This window comes from Saccopteryx leptura, chromosome 5 (genome assembly GCF_036850995.1).
Source record: "Saccopteryx leptura isolate mSacLep1 chromosome 5, mSacLep1_pri_phased_curated, whole genome shotgun sequence".
Lineage (NCBI taxonomy): Eukaryota > Metazoa > Chordata > Mammalia > Chiroptera > Emballonuridae > Saccopteryx > Saccopteryx leptura.
The window spans coordinates 156,417,333-156,430,607 of record NC_089507.1 but is presented as its reverse complement, the minus strand read 5'-3'; the positions used below and the strand labels follow the sequence as shown (position 1 = coordinate 156,430,607).

The window sequence follows — 13,275 nt, the reverse complement described above, 5'->3', positions numbered from 1 at the left end:
TGGGGCTCCTGACCTTTGAAAGTGTCCCATGCACAGTCAGAATGAGCCCTGAAAGTCACACTTTTCTAAGCAGAGCTGTTTTGGGGCTATGCCCCACCCGGGGCACCGGAAGCCAGGCTCCCCTACTCCCGTAGTCTTGTTTGAGTTGCTGCCACAGAAGCTGCTTGGTGGCCTTGAGTCTCAGGACGTCAACAGGGAAATGCCAACAGAAAGTGGATCTCCCCATGAGAAGGTGGTTTAGTGTCCCTTCCCCCTCCTTGGGGCACTTGTTAGGAAAATGGATCTTGAACAGAGCCCTGGGAGGCCAGCACCGAACCCGCAGGCCCTAAAGACTCCCATGTGTGAAACAGCCCAGGGCCCCGACTTGGGGATAGTTGGGGCCCTCGGGACCTCAGAGGGCACACTCTATTGGGACACCTGTGTCACCCTTTTTAGATGAACCAAAGTCCACCCAGCCCTCCTGTTAACTGTGTGACCCTCTGATTTGACCAACTAGTTGGTCAAACCCGGATTGCTTAAAGCATTAGCTGTCTGCCCGCTGGGCTGTCTGTGAAGCTGTTGGCTGGATCAGGCCCTGACTAGACGTTAATAAATACCAGACTGTGGACCGGGGCTGGAGGTGGGGGCGGGGGGCTGGAAGGCAGGCGAGCATCTCAGGAGAGGGAGATGTGGTAATTCACTGTGGGCAAGTGGAGAGCAGCATTGTGCAAACGCCGCCCCCTCAGAGGTGGGGGATATACGATAAGACTCTAACTGCCCGGTGGTCCTTGGGTGAGAGAGCCTGGAGAGAGAGAGAGAGAAAGAGAGAGAGAGAGAGAGAGAGAGAGAGGGAGGGAGGGAGGGGGGGGGGAGAGAGAACGCCCATCCAGGAGAGGGGAAAGCGGGGCTGTGGCCAGAACCGTGAAGAGGCAAACCCAGAGTGTTAGATTTCCTGGGAGCAGGCAAACTGAACGGTGACTCAGTTGAGAACTATTCCATCAAGTGTTTGTTTCTGAAAAGATAATGTAATAATCGGAAGGCATCCAGTTATGAAGGAGATGGAGACCTGGAGAGGTCTGAAGGGGTCATTCCTCGTCCGCCCCCCACCTGTGGCTTTGCTCTGACACCAGGACCCATTCTGGAGGAAACCTGAATCTGACCTCCTGCCTCCTGCCAGCTGCGAGAGATGGGTGGTTAAAAGGAAGACAAACCAAATGTCTCCCAAATGGAGGGACCACATAATGTTCAGCCTTAGTGGCTGAAGGGCCAAAGCTTCCATTGTCAACATCATTGACTGGCTGCTCTGGCTTTGTTTAACCCATAGCCCTGGAGATGGGGTCCTCCAAGACGTTTCCTGGGGGCCCCAGCATGTCCCCATCACTACTGCGGGCTAAGTTCACGTGTTTGAGAGCCTTCTCTATGCATCCGGGCCAAGTTCATGCACCTGAGAGCCTTCTCTATGCATCAGGGCTAAGTTCATGCACCTGAGAGCCTTCTCTATGCATCCGGGCTAAGTTCACGCGTCTGAGAGCCTTCTCTATGCATCCGGGCCAAGTTCATGCACCTGAGAGCCTTCTCTATGCATCCGGGCCAAGTTCATGCACCTGAGAGCCTTCTCTATGCATCAGGGCTAAGTTCATGCACCTGAGAGCCTTCTCTATGCATCCGGGCCAAGTTCATACACCTGAGAGGCTTCTCTATGCATCAGGGCTAAGTTCATACACCTGAGAGCCTTCTCTATGCATCCGGGCTAAGTTCACGCGTCTGAGAGCCTTCTCTATGCATCCGGGCCAAGTTCACGCGTCTGAGAGCCTTCTCTATGCATCCGGGCCAAGTTCACGCACCTGAGAGCCTTCTCTATGCATCCGGGCCAAGTTCACGCACCTGAGAGCCTTCTCTATGCATCTGGGCCAAGTTCATGCACCTGAGAGGCTTCTCTATGCATCCGAAAGGGAAGGGGAAAAGGCAGCAACCATTTATGAACTGACCACTTCCTAGGGCTCCCAGGCCATTTCTGACATGGCTCATCTGGAAAAAAGAGGGTGGGTAGAAAATCAAGGCTGCAGGTACACCTACCTGTGCATTTAGCTACCTGCATATCTTTCCTACAGTCACCACTTGAACTCATCGTTTTTATTCCAGATGCCTGCCTGGGCATCCTCTCTCAGCACCTGCATCCTCCCAGCTACCCAAGCCAGGCGTGCACGGCGTCTGGAGGTTCCTCCCTCGCGCTCCACATTCCACTTGTTTTGCTTCTAAATATACGGCCTTCCAGCTCTTCCTTCCCTGTCAGTACCATGGTCACGGTTCGCTGCTTCATCTTTCTTCATGAAGATCACAGCAGCGGTCTCCTAACTGGTATCTCTCTCCGGACTCGCGTTCTTTGACTCAATCAGCCAAGTGGCCCTCAAGTTAGGATAAGTTGAGAAGAGTTTTGTGAACTCACGGCAAGGGGTAGGAAGACTGTAGAACTGGAGAGGTAAGTCTGCCCTGCGCTGTAGTCTCCCTAAGGGACACGGCCAGCTTGTGGGAGCCCTGCAGGGAGGGAGCAGAGGTTAATGCCTGAACCTCACTCTCCTCTCTCCCCTCTACCTTCTGCTAGGTCTCCCATGGGCAGAGTCTGTCCAGCAGTGGGGGAGGGCAGAGGAGCCCTTCGATGCTGTCCACACAGGTTGGTCTTCCAAGCCCAGGGCAGAGGGGAGAAGGGTGCAGGGTGGCCAACTGGTGTCACTCAGGTGCTAGCCCATTCTTCACATGGGACCAAGGGAGATGGTTCTAAAACCAATGTCTGAACAAGTTTCCACCTAAAAAGCTTAAGAATAATCAAAACAGCCTGACCTATGGTGGCGCAGTGGATAAAACATTGACCTGGAATGCTGAGGTCACCAGTTCAAAACCCTGGGTTTGCCTGGTCAAGGCACATACGAGAAGCAACTACTATGAGTTGATGCTTCTCTCCCCCCCACAACTTCTTTCTCTTTCTCCTCTCTCTGAAATCAATAAATCTTAAAAAAAAAAATCAAACCAATTTAATAAGAGCTACTATTCTCCTTCCCTATGTTTGGTCCCTTTAGCAGGACTTTCGATGTTCATGGCACAGAGAGGCAGACCCCTAGGTCTCATAGCCAGGGCCTGGTGACACTAGACCTGAGCGCTGGCCCTACTGTGACAACACCTCCTCTTAGGGCCCTGGAAATGCCCCCAGGGATGGCCCCAGGCCCCTCCGATCCTCTCCCAGTCCCACTCCCCACTCCTGGGGCTCCTGGGCTCTGGTCAGTCTTCAGAACCAGTTCTCTGAAGTCCCCACTCACTCTTACCTCTCCGAGCCTCAGGGGCAGGGACCAGCGCACTGCAGCCCAAATCCCTCCCCAGCCCTGTTTTCATGTAGCCTGTGAGCTAACAATACTTCTTACATGTTCAATGGTTTAAAAAAATTTAAAGAACATTATTTTGAAAATCATGCAAGGTTTGAATGTTCACAAATAAAGTTTTATTGGTACACACCCTCACCTGTTTGCTCACATACCCTCTGTGGCTGCTCTGGGCTCCAGTGGCAGAGTGGAGCAGCCATGACCGAAAAAGTAGGGCCTGTCAGCCTCCCAGACTTCTCATCTGGCCCTTTACAGGGAACATTTGACAGGCTACTCAGTCTTTATTGTGTTTATGTGAGCATTTAGATTTCACCTATAATATGTAAATGTAGAAAATTCAAATGGTGCAGGGGTTGGGGGTCCGGGAGCCCCTGTCCTCATCTCCTCACTGGGGTGCTCGCTATTAAAGGCTCCCTGCCTTACAGGTTCCATTTCCTCTGTGTAGGTTGCCCCCTGCGGCTTCTTGGACAATCTCCCATTAAACCTCAAGCCAGGTGGTCTGGGAGGCTGCCCCTGGTGGCCATCTCCCCTCTGCTGCGTCAGCGGCAGCCCAGTGTGGTGGCAGAGCGCACAGGTGCCCTGGCCTGCTACCCGCGTCCTCAGGGGAGTCCTCAGCTTCTCTGCGCTTGGTTTTCCCTCATCAGTGACAGTGGAGGGCACGACCTCATCTCCTTTCTATCTTGTTGTGAAGCCCACGTGGTAGAAAGCAGTGAATACACGTGGCCTGCTCAGAACAGGGCCCAGCATACAGAAGGTGCTGTCTGGGGGTCAGAGCTTGTCACCCCAGCAGCTGGGACAGGCCTTCATCCTGGGACATCTCACCTGCTCTCCACCATTTTATCATGTTCCTGTCTCCTCCACGAGGCCATGCTCCTGGGGGCAGTGGCACATTCTAGTCTCTCCATGTCCCTGGGAAGGGTCAGGGCAGGGGTCTCACATGGCCCTGACAGGAGGAGGGCCCTGGGCCCTCTCAGTCCAGGTTGGTGGGGTGGTCCTATGAGGGAATAAACGGTGTGGTGCCCCAAGTCCATGGCCTAGAACTCGGGGTATTTGAGCCTGGGCAGGCGAATCTGGGACAAAAACAAGGCCCAGCTTGTCAGTCAGAGGAGCCCATCCTTTGTTTACTGCTGAAGTTTTTGGAAAGCTAGGGAGTCACAATGTCCCTAGGCTGTGAGGAGGGGCTGGGAAGCCCAGTTAGGCTCAAGCCTTTCGTAGGGCCTGGATGTAGTAAGGTGGGGGCAGCTCTCTGAGGGGCACCCGCTGAGGCTGACTGACCCCTCAGATGAGATAGGCCCTTCCTCAGACCAGCAGGGACCAGCCTTTCTGGAATTGAGAAATGAGAGTGGGGGTTGGCAGAGGGGCGAGCTTGTTGGTGGCACCTGCCACCCCCTCCCACTTCAGAGACAACCATCTTTCAGTCCCCACATGACCTCCCATCCACACAGCCCCGACTTCTTCCGACTCCTGGAACAGCAATCCCGGACCCGAAATGGGCGTAGAGTTTATTTAGGACACAAAGCACTTCAATGCTCTGTTCAACAAACAAGTAGAGGCCCAGCCTCGGACGAGGGTGTGGGGACAGGGCTGAGTCTGGAGTCAGGTCTGGCCCAGTCCAAACGGGGGTTCACAACCACCACCACTCTGGGACCGGGGGTGCTCCGGGGGCAGGGGCCACGGGGGCGGCTGTGGGTGGGAGCCTCTCTGCCTGGCGCACGGGGGGGGGGGGGGTAGGGGGGGACCAGGGGAGGGGCCGCAGAGGGGCTGGCTCTCTGGAGCCTGGGGGTGGTGCCCAAGGGGGAGCTCCTGTCCCTTCCAATCCAGTCTGGGGTGTGTGGTTTTGTGGCTGAAGCAGAGAGGCAGGCTCCGGTGACATTGTCAGAGAAAAATCTTCAGGAAGGCTGATCCCACTGCGCCCTGAGGCTGAAATCCCTGCCTGGGGAGTACAAGAGCCCCCAGACGGGGCCCCGGGAACTGGGGGCTGGGGAGGGGCCAGAATGTGGTGACAATCGGGTCTTTGCATCCAGCTAGGCTATCCCTTGTCCTTCCTAGGGCCATTTCCCCAGCTCCTGGAGGCCTGCCTGGCCCTGTCCCACTGAGTCGCCCCTGAGCCGGCAGGCGGGTGTGGCCGCAGCAGTTGTGTAAGGGGTGAGCTCACTTGCCATGCCCGCCCCGGCCTGCACCAGCCTGTCCGCTGCAGTTAATCATTGTTCAAATGTCCTGCCAGGTGAGCGGGCTGCCGAGGAAGACGTGACAGGCAGGGCTGCCTCTGCCGGTTCTCAGCAAAGCTCCCAGCGGGCCTGGGGCCGGAGTCGCTCCCCAGTACCCGATGGTGGGGCTGAAACCTCCTCTCCTAATTCTTGAGTGGGAGCTCAGCAAGCATATTTGATTGCATCAAACAACCTTTCTTTGTCGATTTCCTCTCTTAGACAGCAGGAACTCAAAGTAGTGCCGTGGGGCAGCTAGGAGGACCAGCACCAACGCCCAGGCGCCTTGATTCAAGCAGCAACTCCGCCCACTTATCCGCTGTGTGATCTTGGCCAAGCCTCGTAACTTCTCTGTGCCTCAGTTTCCTGGAGTATAAAAAGTTATTGTTGTTGATAATGATGATAATATTTTCCTCAAAGGACTGTTGTGAAGATTAGGATATATATAAAGTGCCTACTGTGCTAATAACACAGAAACCCAGGAGCTCGGAACCGAGACTAAACCACTTACTACTGGGCTCAGCTAATCCCTTCGAGGAAGATGTGCAGCCACTAGGTGCTGGACTGGGCTGTTTGTGCATGTTATATAATCACCCCCCACCCGGTCCCTTGTGAGTTAGGTACAGATGACCACCCCCATTTCCCAGAAAAAGACACCAAGCTCAGGGGAGTAAAGCAACCGTCCAAGGTCACACGGTGTAAGGGACAAAGCCGGGATCCAAGCCCAGGTCTATCTGCGCCAGAATCCTGAGTTCTCTCCACTACCCTACTCTGCCAGGTTCGCAGATCAAAGATGCGTATCTGGACTTGTCAGGCAATTAAGTTCTGCCCACACTCATTGATGTCCTCCAAGCGTGGGGGCAGGGGTGGGGATGGGGCTGGGGGTTCTGGGCTGAGTTCTGCTGTGAGACAGAGATCAACAACGCTCGGTCCAGGCCGCATGCTCAGGGGACCCCAGACAGAGGAGCAGACAGGAAGAGCTATGCACAGGCCACGGTGGGGTTAGGATCTGGAGGGGTCCAGGACCCCCGGACTGGCGGGGCCTGCGTGGTAGCTGGTGGGAAAGGGCCTTGAGGGTGCATACTGGATTTCTCTCTCCTTTTTTTTTTTTTTGCAGTATATGCTTATTTGTCATGGTTTGAGGAAGGGGAGCTATAGAGATTGCCAGAGGCCGGGGACCCCCTTTCCCTTCCACTCCAGCCTCCTGTGCTGCAGTGACTGTCTGGAATGGAGGCAGAACAGCCACAGCAGGACTGTGCCAGAGATGGTGCTGAGTAACCCTGGTGGGCAGCATGTGCCTGCGCGAGGGTCTCCACCCTCCCTCTGCAGGGCTTTCTGTCTCTTTCAGAGGCGCACCATGAGGAAGAGTCCCAGGAGGCAGGTAGCTTGTCCCTGGGCTGGTGGGAGCATTTTGGGGGCCCCATGGGAATCAGCACACCCATGGGGATTAGCAGCTAGAAAGAATCCATGTCATCCTTGTTGGACCTTGTGAACGAAAGGTCCATGAGGCCAACTAATGCAGCCCAGGAACATGTGTACATGTGTGTATGCACATGTGTGCATGTGTGTGTATGCACATGTGTGCGTGTGTACAGCGTTTAGGACTGGCTAAGGCAGCGATTCTCCTTGTCAAAATGGTGAAGTTAGTGAAGTTCATCACATGCCACTCTAGAAAGCTCCCTCTGGGCCCTCCTGTCCCCTCGGGGTGCTGGCAATGCTCACCCTTTCCCTACTCAAAAGCACAGTGCTCCACCTCTCCACCTCTCTCCAGCCAAACAGGCTCTCAAAATATGCTTTGATAGCTTCACTTCCCTTGAGCTGTTGATGGCTGAAAATAAGACTTCTTTAGTGGCCTCTCTCAGCTACTGTTGCTGTCCACTGACTGTACCCCTGCCCCTAAATGCATGGCTACTGTCCATGACTGGGAGCTCAGCCTCGGGCAGGAAGTGTGGTGTTGAGCAGCCGTGCCCCCTGGCTTGCTAGGGCACAGGGGCAGCCTGATTCTTACGGGCTGCAGCTGGAGGCCGAGGAGAGGAGCTGAGGAGGGTGGTCCGTTGTTGGCCACCATGACAAATTCCAGCCCCCAAGGCCAGTCTCAGGCCATACAGTGCTCCTGCGTGTTTATAGCGTGCTTTGGAGGCCTTGGGAACACATTGACCATTCCTGGTCGTGGCGGAAGCCACAGATGTAGGTGTTAGGAGACATGGGTGAGACCCTGCAGGGTGGAATGAGGTGTGTACATGATGTGGGTGCCAGGGAGTATGAGGAAGACACTGGAAAGATCGTGAAGGAAGTGAAAAAGGTCTCATCTCTCTGATCTATCCTTCACATACACCACCAGCATAAGCCTATTGGTCTCAGCCAACTTGGCTGTTTAAATGATTATCAGGTTGTTAGGTAAACACTGGTGTCCCCAAGGGTTAGGTGGGGGCTATGAGTCTTCAGGTGATGCCCTTGCTACAAAGAGGTAAGTTACAATGAAAGCAAATTTCAGATCAGATTCCGTCACAATATTTTTAATAGCAAGGAGACACAAAAACAGTCATTTGACCCTTTCCACTAAGCTTGAGGGCATCCCCTTTCTTTGTCCCTCAGTGTGCCAACGAGCACTTGCATGAAAGGTTAGTGTCCCCAAGATAGGTCTATATGCTGTCAGCAGGTCCAGCCCACATTCTGGTTGGACCAGGAAATAGAGCCTTCTATCAGAGGCGGGGGGGGGGGGGGGAGTTGTTGGGACACAGAGGGGGACCCAGGACCAAATGGGAGCATACCCAGAACACTAGTTCCTGGTTGTCAGGCAGCCAAGTTTGCTGGATTCTTCTATGTTGCTCAAGCAAAGACATAGGTGCCTGCCTATACCATCTTTCCAGCTAAACACAGTTTTTAAACATCACTTACTTCACCAATGACCACTTCTGTAGAACACCTCTTATGCTAACTAATGAACTTGAGGTAGGATAGATTTATTTATTTGTTTGTTTGTTTTAAGGGTTATTTTTTTTGCTGCAAAAAGCTTTATTTTTACCATTTGGTCCAATGGATGGGAGAGGGCTCCAGGGTGGTGGTTAAAAGGATGCCTAATGGTTTCAGGGAGAAGCTCAGGCAAAAGGCAGACACCAGGGGAATGCAAAGGGGCCCCTCAAAGATCTCTGGCTCCAAAGGCTGCTTGTCATGCTTGAGGGGGAGCCTTTCAAAAAGACACTCACCCAGCCCAGCCTGGAGGCCGCCAGCCTGCGGAGGTGAGTCAGGTGTAGCCCATCTTCTTGATGAGTTTTACCTGCTCATCCAGGAAGTGGTTCTCCAGGAAGTCAGAGAGATGAGGGTCTGTGCTGGTAGAACCCAGGGCAAGTGGACCCAAAAGGGCCTGTTTCAGCTTCTTCTGCACGACCATGGCGGCTTCCATGGCATCCTGAGTGTCACCCCACTCATCCTGTGAAGGCTTCAGCACGTCCTGGGAAAGAATGCGGCCACTGTGCTGGCTTTGCATTTTGAAGAAATGCTCAGCCAATACAGAAGAAGTGACCCACGCCCCCCGGAGCCGCGTCATCGAGGTTGAAACAGAAGCCCAGAGAGAGGTAGGTATGGGAGGCTCGCAGACGCAGGTTGACTAGGCGGTTGACGGCAGCTTCCGCCTCGGTGGAATAAGTCTGACAAATCTGGGAGTTCATGGTTGTTTGGTGATAAGGAGTTAAGGTTTAAAAAACAATGGTGTTGGCTGGTCTCGGAGGCTGAGGATGGCTGAGGTGGTTCCAAACGTGGCCACAGGAAGGGAGGCTGGAGGGTAGTCGGAGGCTGGAAGAAGGGGCGTCCCTTGGTCTGTTCCATTGAAGTAAGAGGCAGATCTGCAGGCCCGCCCAGGGCACTGCCCGGAGAGCAGAGTAGATAGCTATGTTTGAAGCCCTTGCTGGCTACTCCTAGAGTGTGAATATTTTTGTGTTAACAAATCACCCCTAGAGCATAAATTATAGTGAACTCACACACAGACTCACACGCTACCCCTCCTGTTCATACAGTGGGGCTTTCACCTAAGTCGCAGACAATTCTATCAGCACTTTCTCCTCAAGCTCAGCACTTCTGACACTTGGTCTGGACAGTGCTTTGTTGTGGGGGGCTTCCCTGAGCACTGTAGCATTTAGCAGCATCCCAGCCGGCCTGTACCCAAGAGGTAACAGTAACATACATTCACCCTCCCAATTATGACAACTCGAAGTGTCTGCAGACCCTTCCAGCTGGGGCAAAACCCCTCCTGGTGATTGAACTAGAGTGGCTACATTTATTGCCTTCAAGACGTTTTAAACGTTTTATGTCATAAAATTAAAAACAAATACATAATTAAACTAGGGTAAAGAACCCCCATGGATCCACACCAAACCCAAACAATTGCTAACTGAGCTGATCTTGCTTCATTTCTGCTCTGCCTTCTGTCAGCCCACGATTATTTGGAAGCAAATCGAGAACAGTATTCATCTACAAATACTGGAGTGTGTATCTCTAAAAGAGAACTGTTTTTAAAACATAACCACAGTGTTATTGTCATCTTAAAAATAATTCCTAAATATCATAAAATATTCAGTAAGCAGGTGTAGGATGGTTTTGAGAGTGTGATGGGGAGGTAGAGAGGATAGCAGACATACATCGGGACTGTCCAGGGAGCCAGGACCGAGCCAGGCACATGGGAGCGTTTGGTTTCCCTTAACAGAGCCCTTCTAGTAATGTGTGTGTCCGAAAGCCCTTTCCCGCACAGCAACCTCCAGTCACCTCCCCGCCCCCCGCCGAATACAAAGTCCCAACTCAAGCGGACCCCCAAGGCTCCCCTGACGTGACCTCACTTGCTCCTGCCTCATCCTTTGGGAGTCCTCTTGCTGCTGCTGAGGTTTCATTCGGTGACTCAGCCTCTCAGGAAGGCCGGGCCCTGCACCCAGCTGCCCGAAGGCCATGTTGGCACGTGGGGCAAGGGGCTGGGCATGCGGAGAGGTGCTGGGAGTCACCTGGATGGGCTTTATCTGTTTGGCATTTGCCACAAAACAGTTCTGGGTTAGAGGTGGCTCAGCCTGGCTTGAAGTTAAAAAAAAAATTTTTTTTAAGTCTATTTCCTCCTTTCTTCCCTTTCAAATATCTATCCAGGGCCTACTTTTTTCTTGCGGGACCCAAACAACTTACTGCCAAATGCAGTGGCCTCCTGTCCATGCTCAGCCATGTCCACGGAAGGGCGCAGAGCGGGGACCTGGCCAAGGGGAGCAGAGGAGCTGCTGAGAGCGGAGGCGCCGTTCTGCCAACACAGACACACAGACAGACACACAGACAGCCACACAGACAGACACACAGACAGCCACACAGAGATCTTGTTTGACTGAAGTCGGCTCCCTGCTTCCCCCGACAGGCTTCTCAGAGCACAGGGCTCCCAGGAAAGGAGTCTTGCTCTCTCTGCCTGAAAGAGGCAGAATCTCTTTCCTCTCTGGCAATCCAAGTCCGCAGGTAGGTCTGTCGAGTGAGACCTCATCTCCACACGTTTCCCCAAACTCCTGCAGGTGGAATTTGGAGGCTTCTGGCAAAACACAACTCTGAAGAATGAAAGCAAGCTGTACTGCTTAAGATGAGAGTGAAGATGAGCTGGAACACTCCCCACATCCCGCAAGGACGCCGTCCCAGCTCTGCCTCCTCGCACGTGCCCAGGCCTGGCTGGGGACTGGCCCGTACAGTTCCTGGCCAGCATCACCAGGGTGCCAACAAGACAGACTGTGTCCTGGTGTGTCCAGAACGCTACTCCTTGGCTTCTCTCCCACTAGAGGGGCCCCCCCAGTAGATGAGCCTCCCTCTGTCCACCCAGCAGGGAAGCCTTCTTTGTCCAGCTCTCTAGCCAGTCCCTGGAGTACGCAGAGCCTGGTCTAGTCCTTGTGCTGGTTGGCTTCCTGTTTGCCTCATCCTCCTGGAGGATACCCTTCTGGGCCCTAGGAATCCTTTCCTACGCATATACCTTCATTCATTTACTCACTAAACAAATATCTATTGAGGACCTACTATGTGCCAGGTGCAGGAGTGGGTGCTGGGGCACATATAAGCAATACAAAGCAACCCCTGCCTCCTCCTTTCAGAAGCCCTGGGATCCTTTTGTAGATGATTCCTCTTTTCCCACAGGGCCAGATGTGTAGACCGAGGGGCCTGAAGAGAAGGTATCACCCCCTTGCGCCGGGCAGCGGTGTCTCTAGCCCCTACATTTCTGTAAGAGATTGATCTGTCAAGAGGCCTTTCTCTGAGGAAAGGAAGTTGAGTTCAAGGAGACTTGTTTTCCCATTGGAGAGGGCAGGCCAGGACTGGGGTAGGGTGGGGGGCAAGGGGCGTGGCAGCAGGGTTTAGGCTCCAATGAGCAGTCTGATGAATTCCATGAGGATTTTATGTGGCTTTCAAAAGGATTCTATGAAACTTCTACATGGATTCTGTTAAGATCTCAAGAATTTTATGTTCACCCGCAAATTCTATAAAGATTCTAGGAGGTTTTAATGTGTGTCAGACACAGAAGCCTTGAGATGTGAGGGAGGAGCCGGACGTGGCTTCTTGCTGGATCCCAGCAGCCATACACGGGCTCCCACTGTAACGCCACGGCATTTCTCCCCCTGTAAAACATATAATATTTCTTTTCTGCTGGGTTCCTTCTTTTGCCCTTTATAGAACCAACTGAAGGGCACAACTTTAAAATGTAAATAAAAGGAAAACCCCAGAGCAAACAGCACACGGTGAGCTTGGCCAGGAATATTCTGCAACATCAAAGTCTCCAAGGTGCATCAAAGATTCGGAGAAACACACACACAGTGCTCGCCTTCTTCCGGGCCAGTCATGATGACAAAGGCAAGTGGCTTCTGAAAGGCACACAGAATGGATTCCAGCCCCCAGTCAGCTCCCTTCCTGAGCTTAGGTGTCTGTCCTCAAAGCTGGGGATTCAGGCAGGTGCTCTTGTGGGCTTCCCCTGGCTGGGCCATAGCCACTGTGGCCGGAAGGGGGCTCAGCAGCTCCCACAACTGCTGGCTCCTGGTCAGCACCTTGCAAGTCCCCACAAGCCCCATTCTCCACCCCTGGGTGGTGGGGACAGCCGCAGCTATGCCTCCAGGCAGGTCAGGCATCCGGAGAACATGCTCAGGCCTGGGGCTGGCGGGGAGGAGTATGGGGAGGTGGAAGGCCTCAGCCTGAGGCTGGGGCTCTGCTTGTGGTAGTTTGGTCCTTCAAGGCCTTCTCCCTCCAAGAACCACACTCCTCCATGTGGACTGCGACTTCCTGCTCAGCCCAGGGCTGTCGGTAGATTCCTCTGTGATGGTGGAAGTGTTCTCTATTTGCTCTATCCAGTGCCATCAGCCCTAACCAGATGTGCCCACTGAGCACTTGCAGGAGCAGAATTTTAAGTTCCACTTAGTTTGAATGAATTTAAAAATACATCATCAAATGTGACCAGTGTCATGGAATAGGACAATGCAGCTGTGAGCAGGCTCGTTTGGTCTGCAGCTGCTCTCCCAATGGCAGCACTCCTTGCCCTCCCCGCCCCCCAGGGCCCTAAATGGGCCTGGGCACAGCGGCCGGGGCTGATCCTGGCATCTGAGTCTCATGGCGCTTCCAGTCCACATCCACCTGCAGAGGTGGTTCCTCTTGGCCCGTGCCCAGTGGGCACGGGGCTGTGGATATGCCAGGCCTGGGAATGACTGTCGCGCTGCAGTGAGGGAAGAATGCTTGATGGT

General features: G+C 53.6%; 1 pseudogene; it reads right to left on the bottom strand.

Annotated features, from left to right (window-relative positions):
* Positions 1-8,531: 8,531 nt before the first annotated feature.
* Positions 8,532-9,222, bottom strand: LOC136406282 (ferritin light chain pseudogene; annotated as a pseudogene).
* Between the last annotated feature and the right edge of the window lie 4,053 nt (positions 9,223-13,275).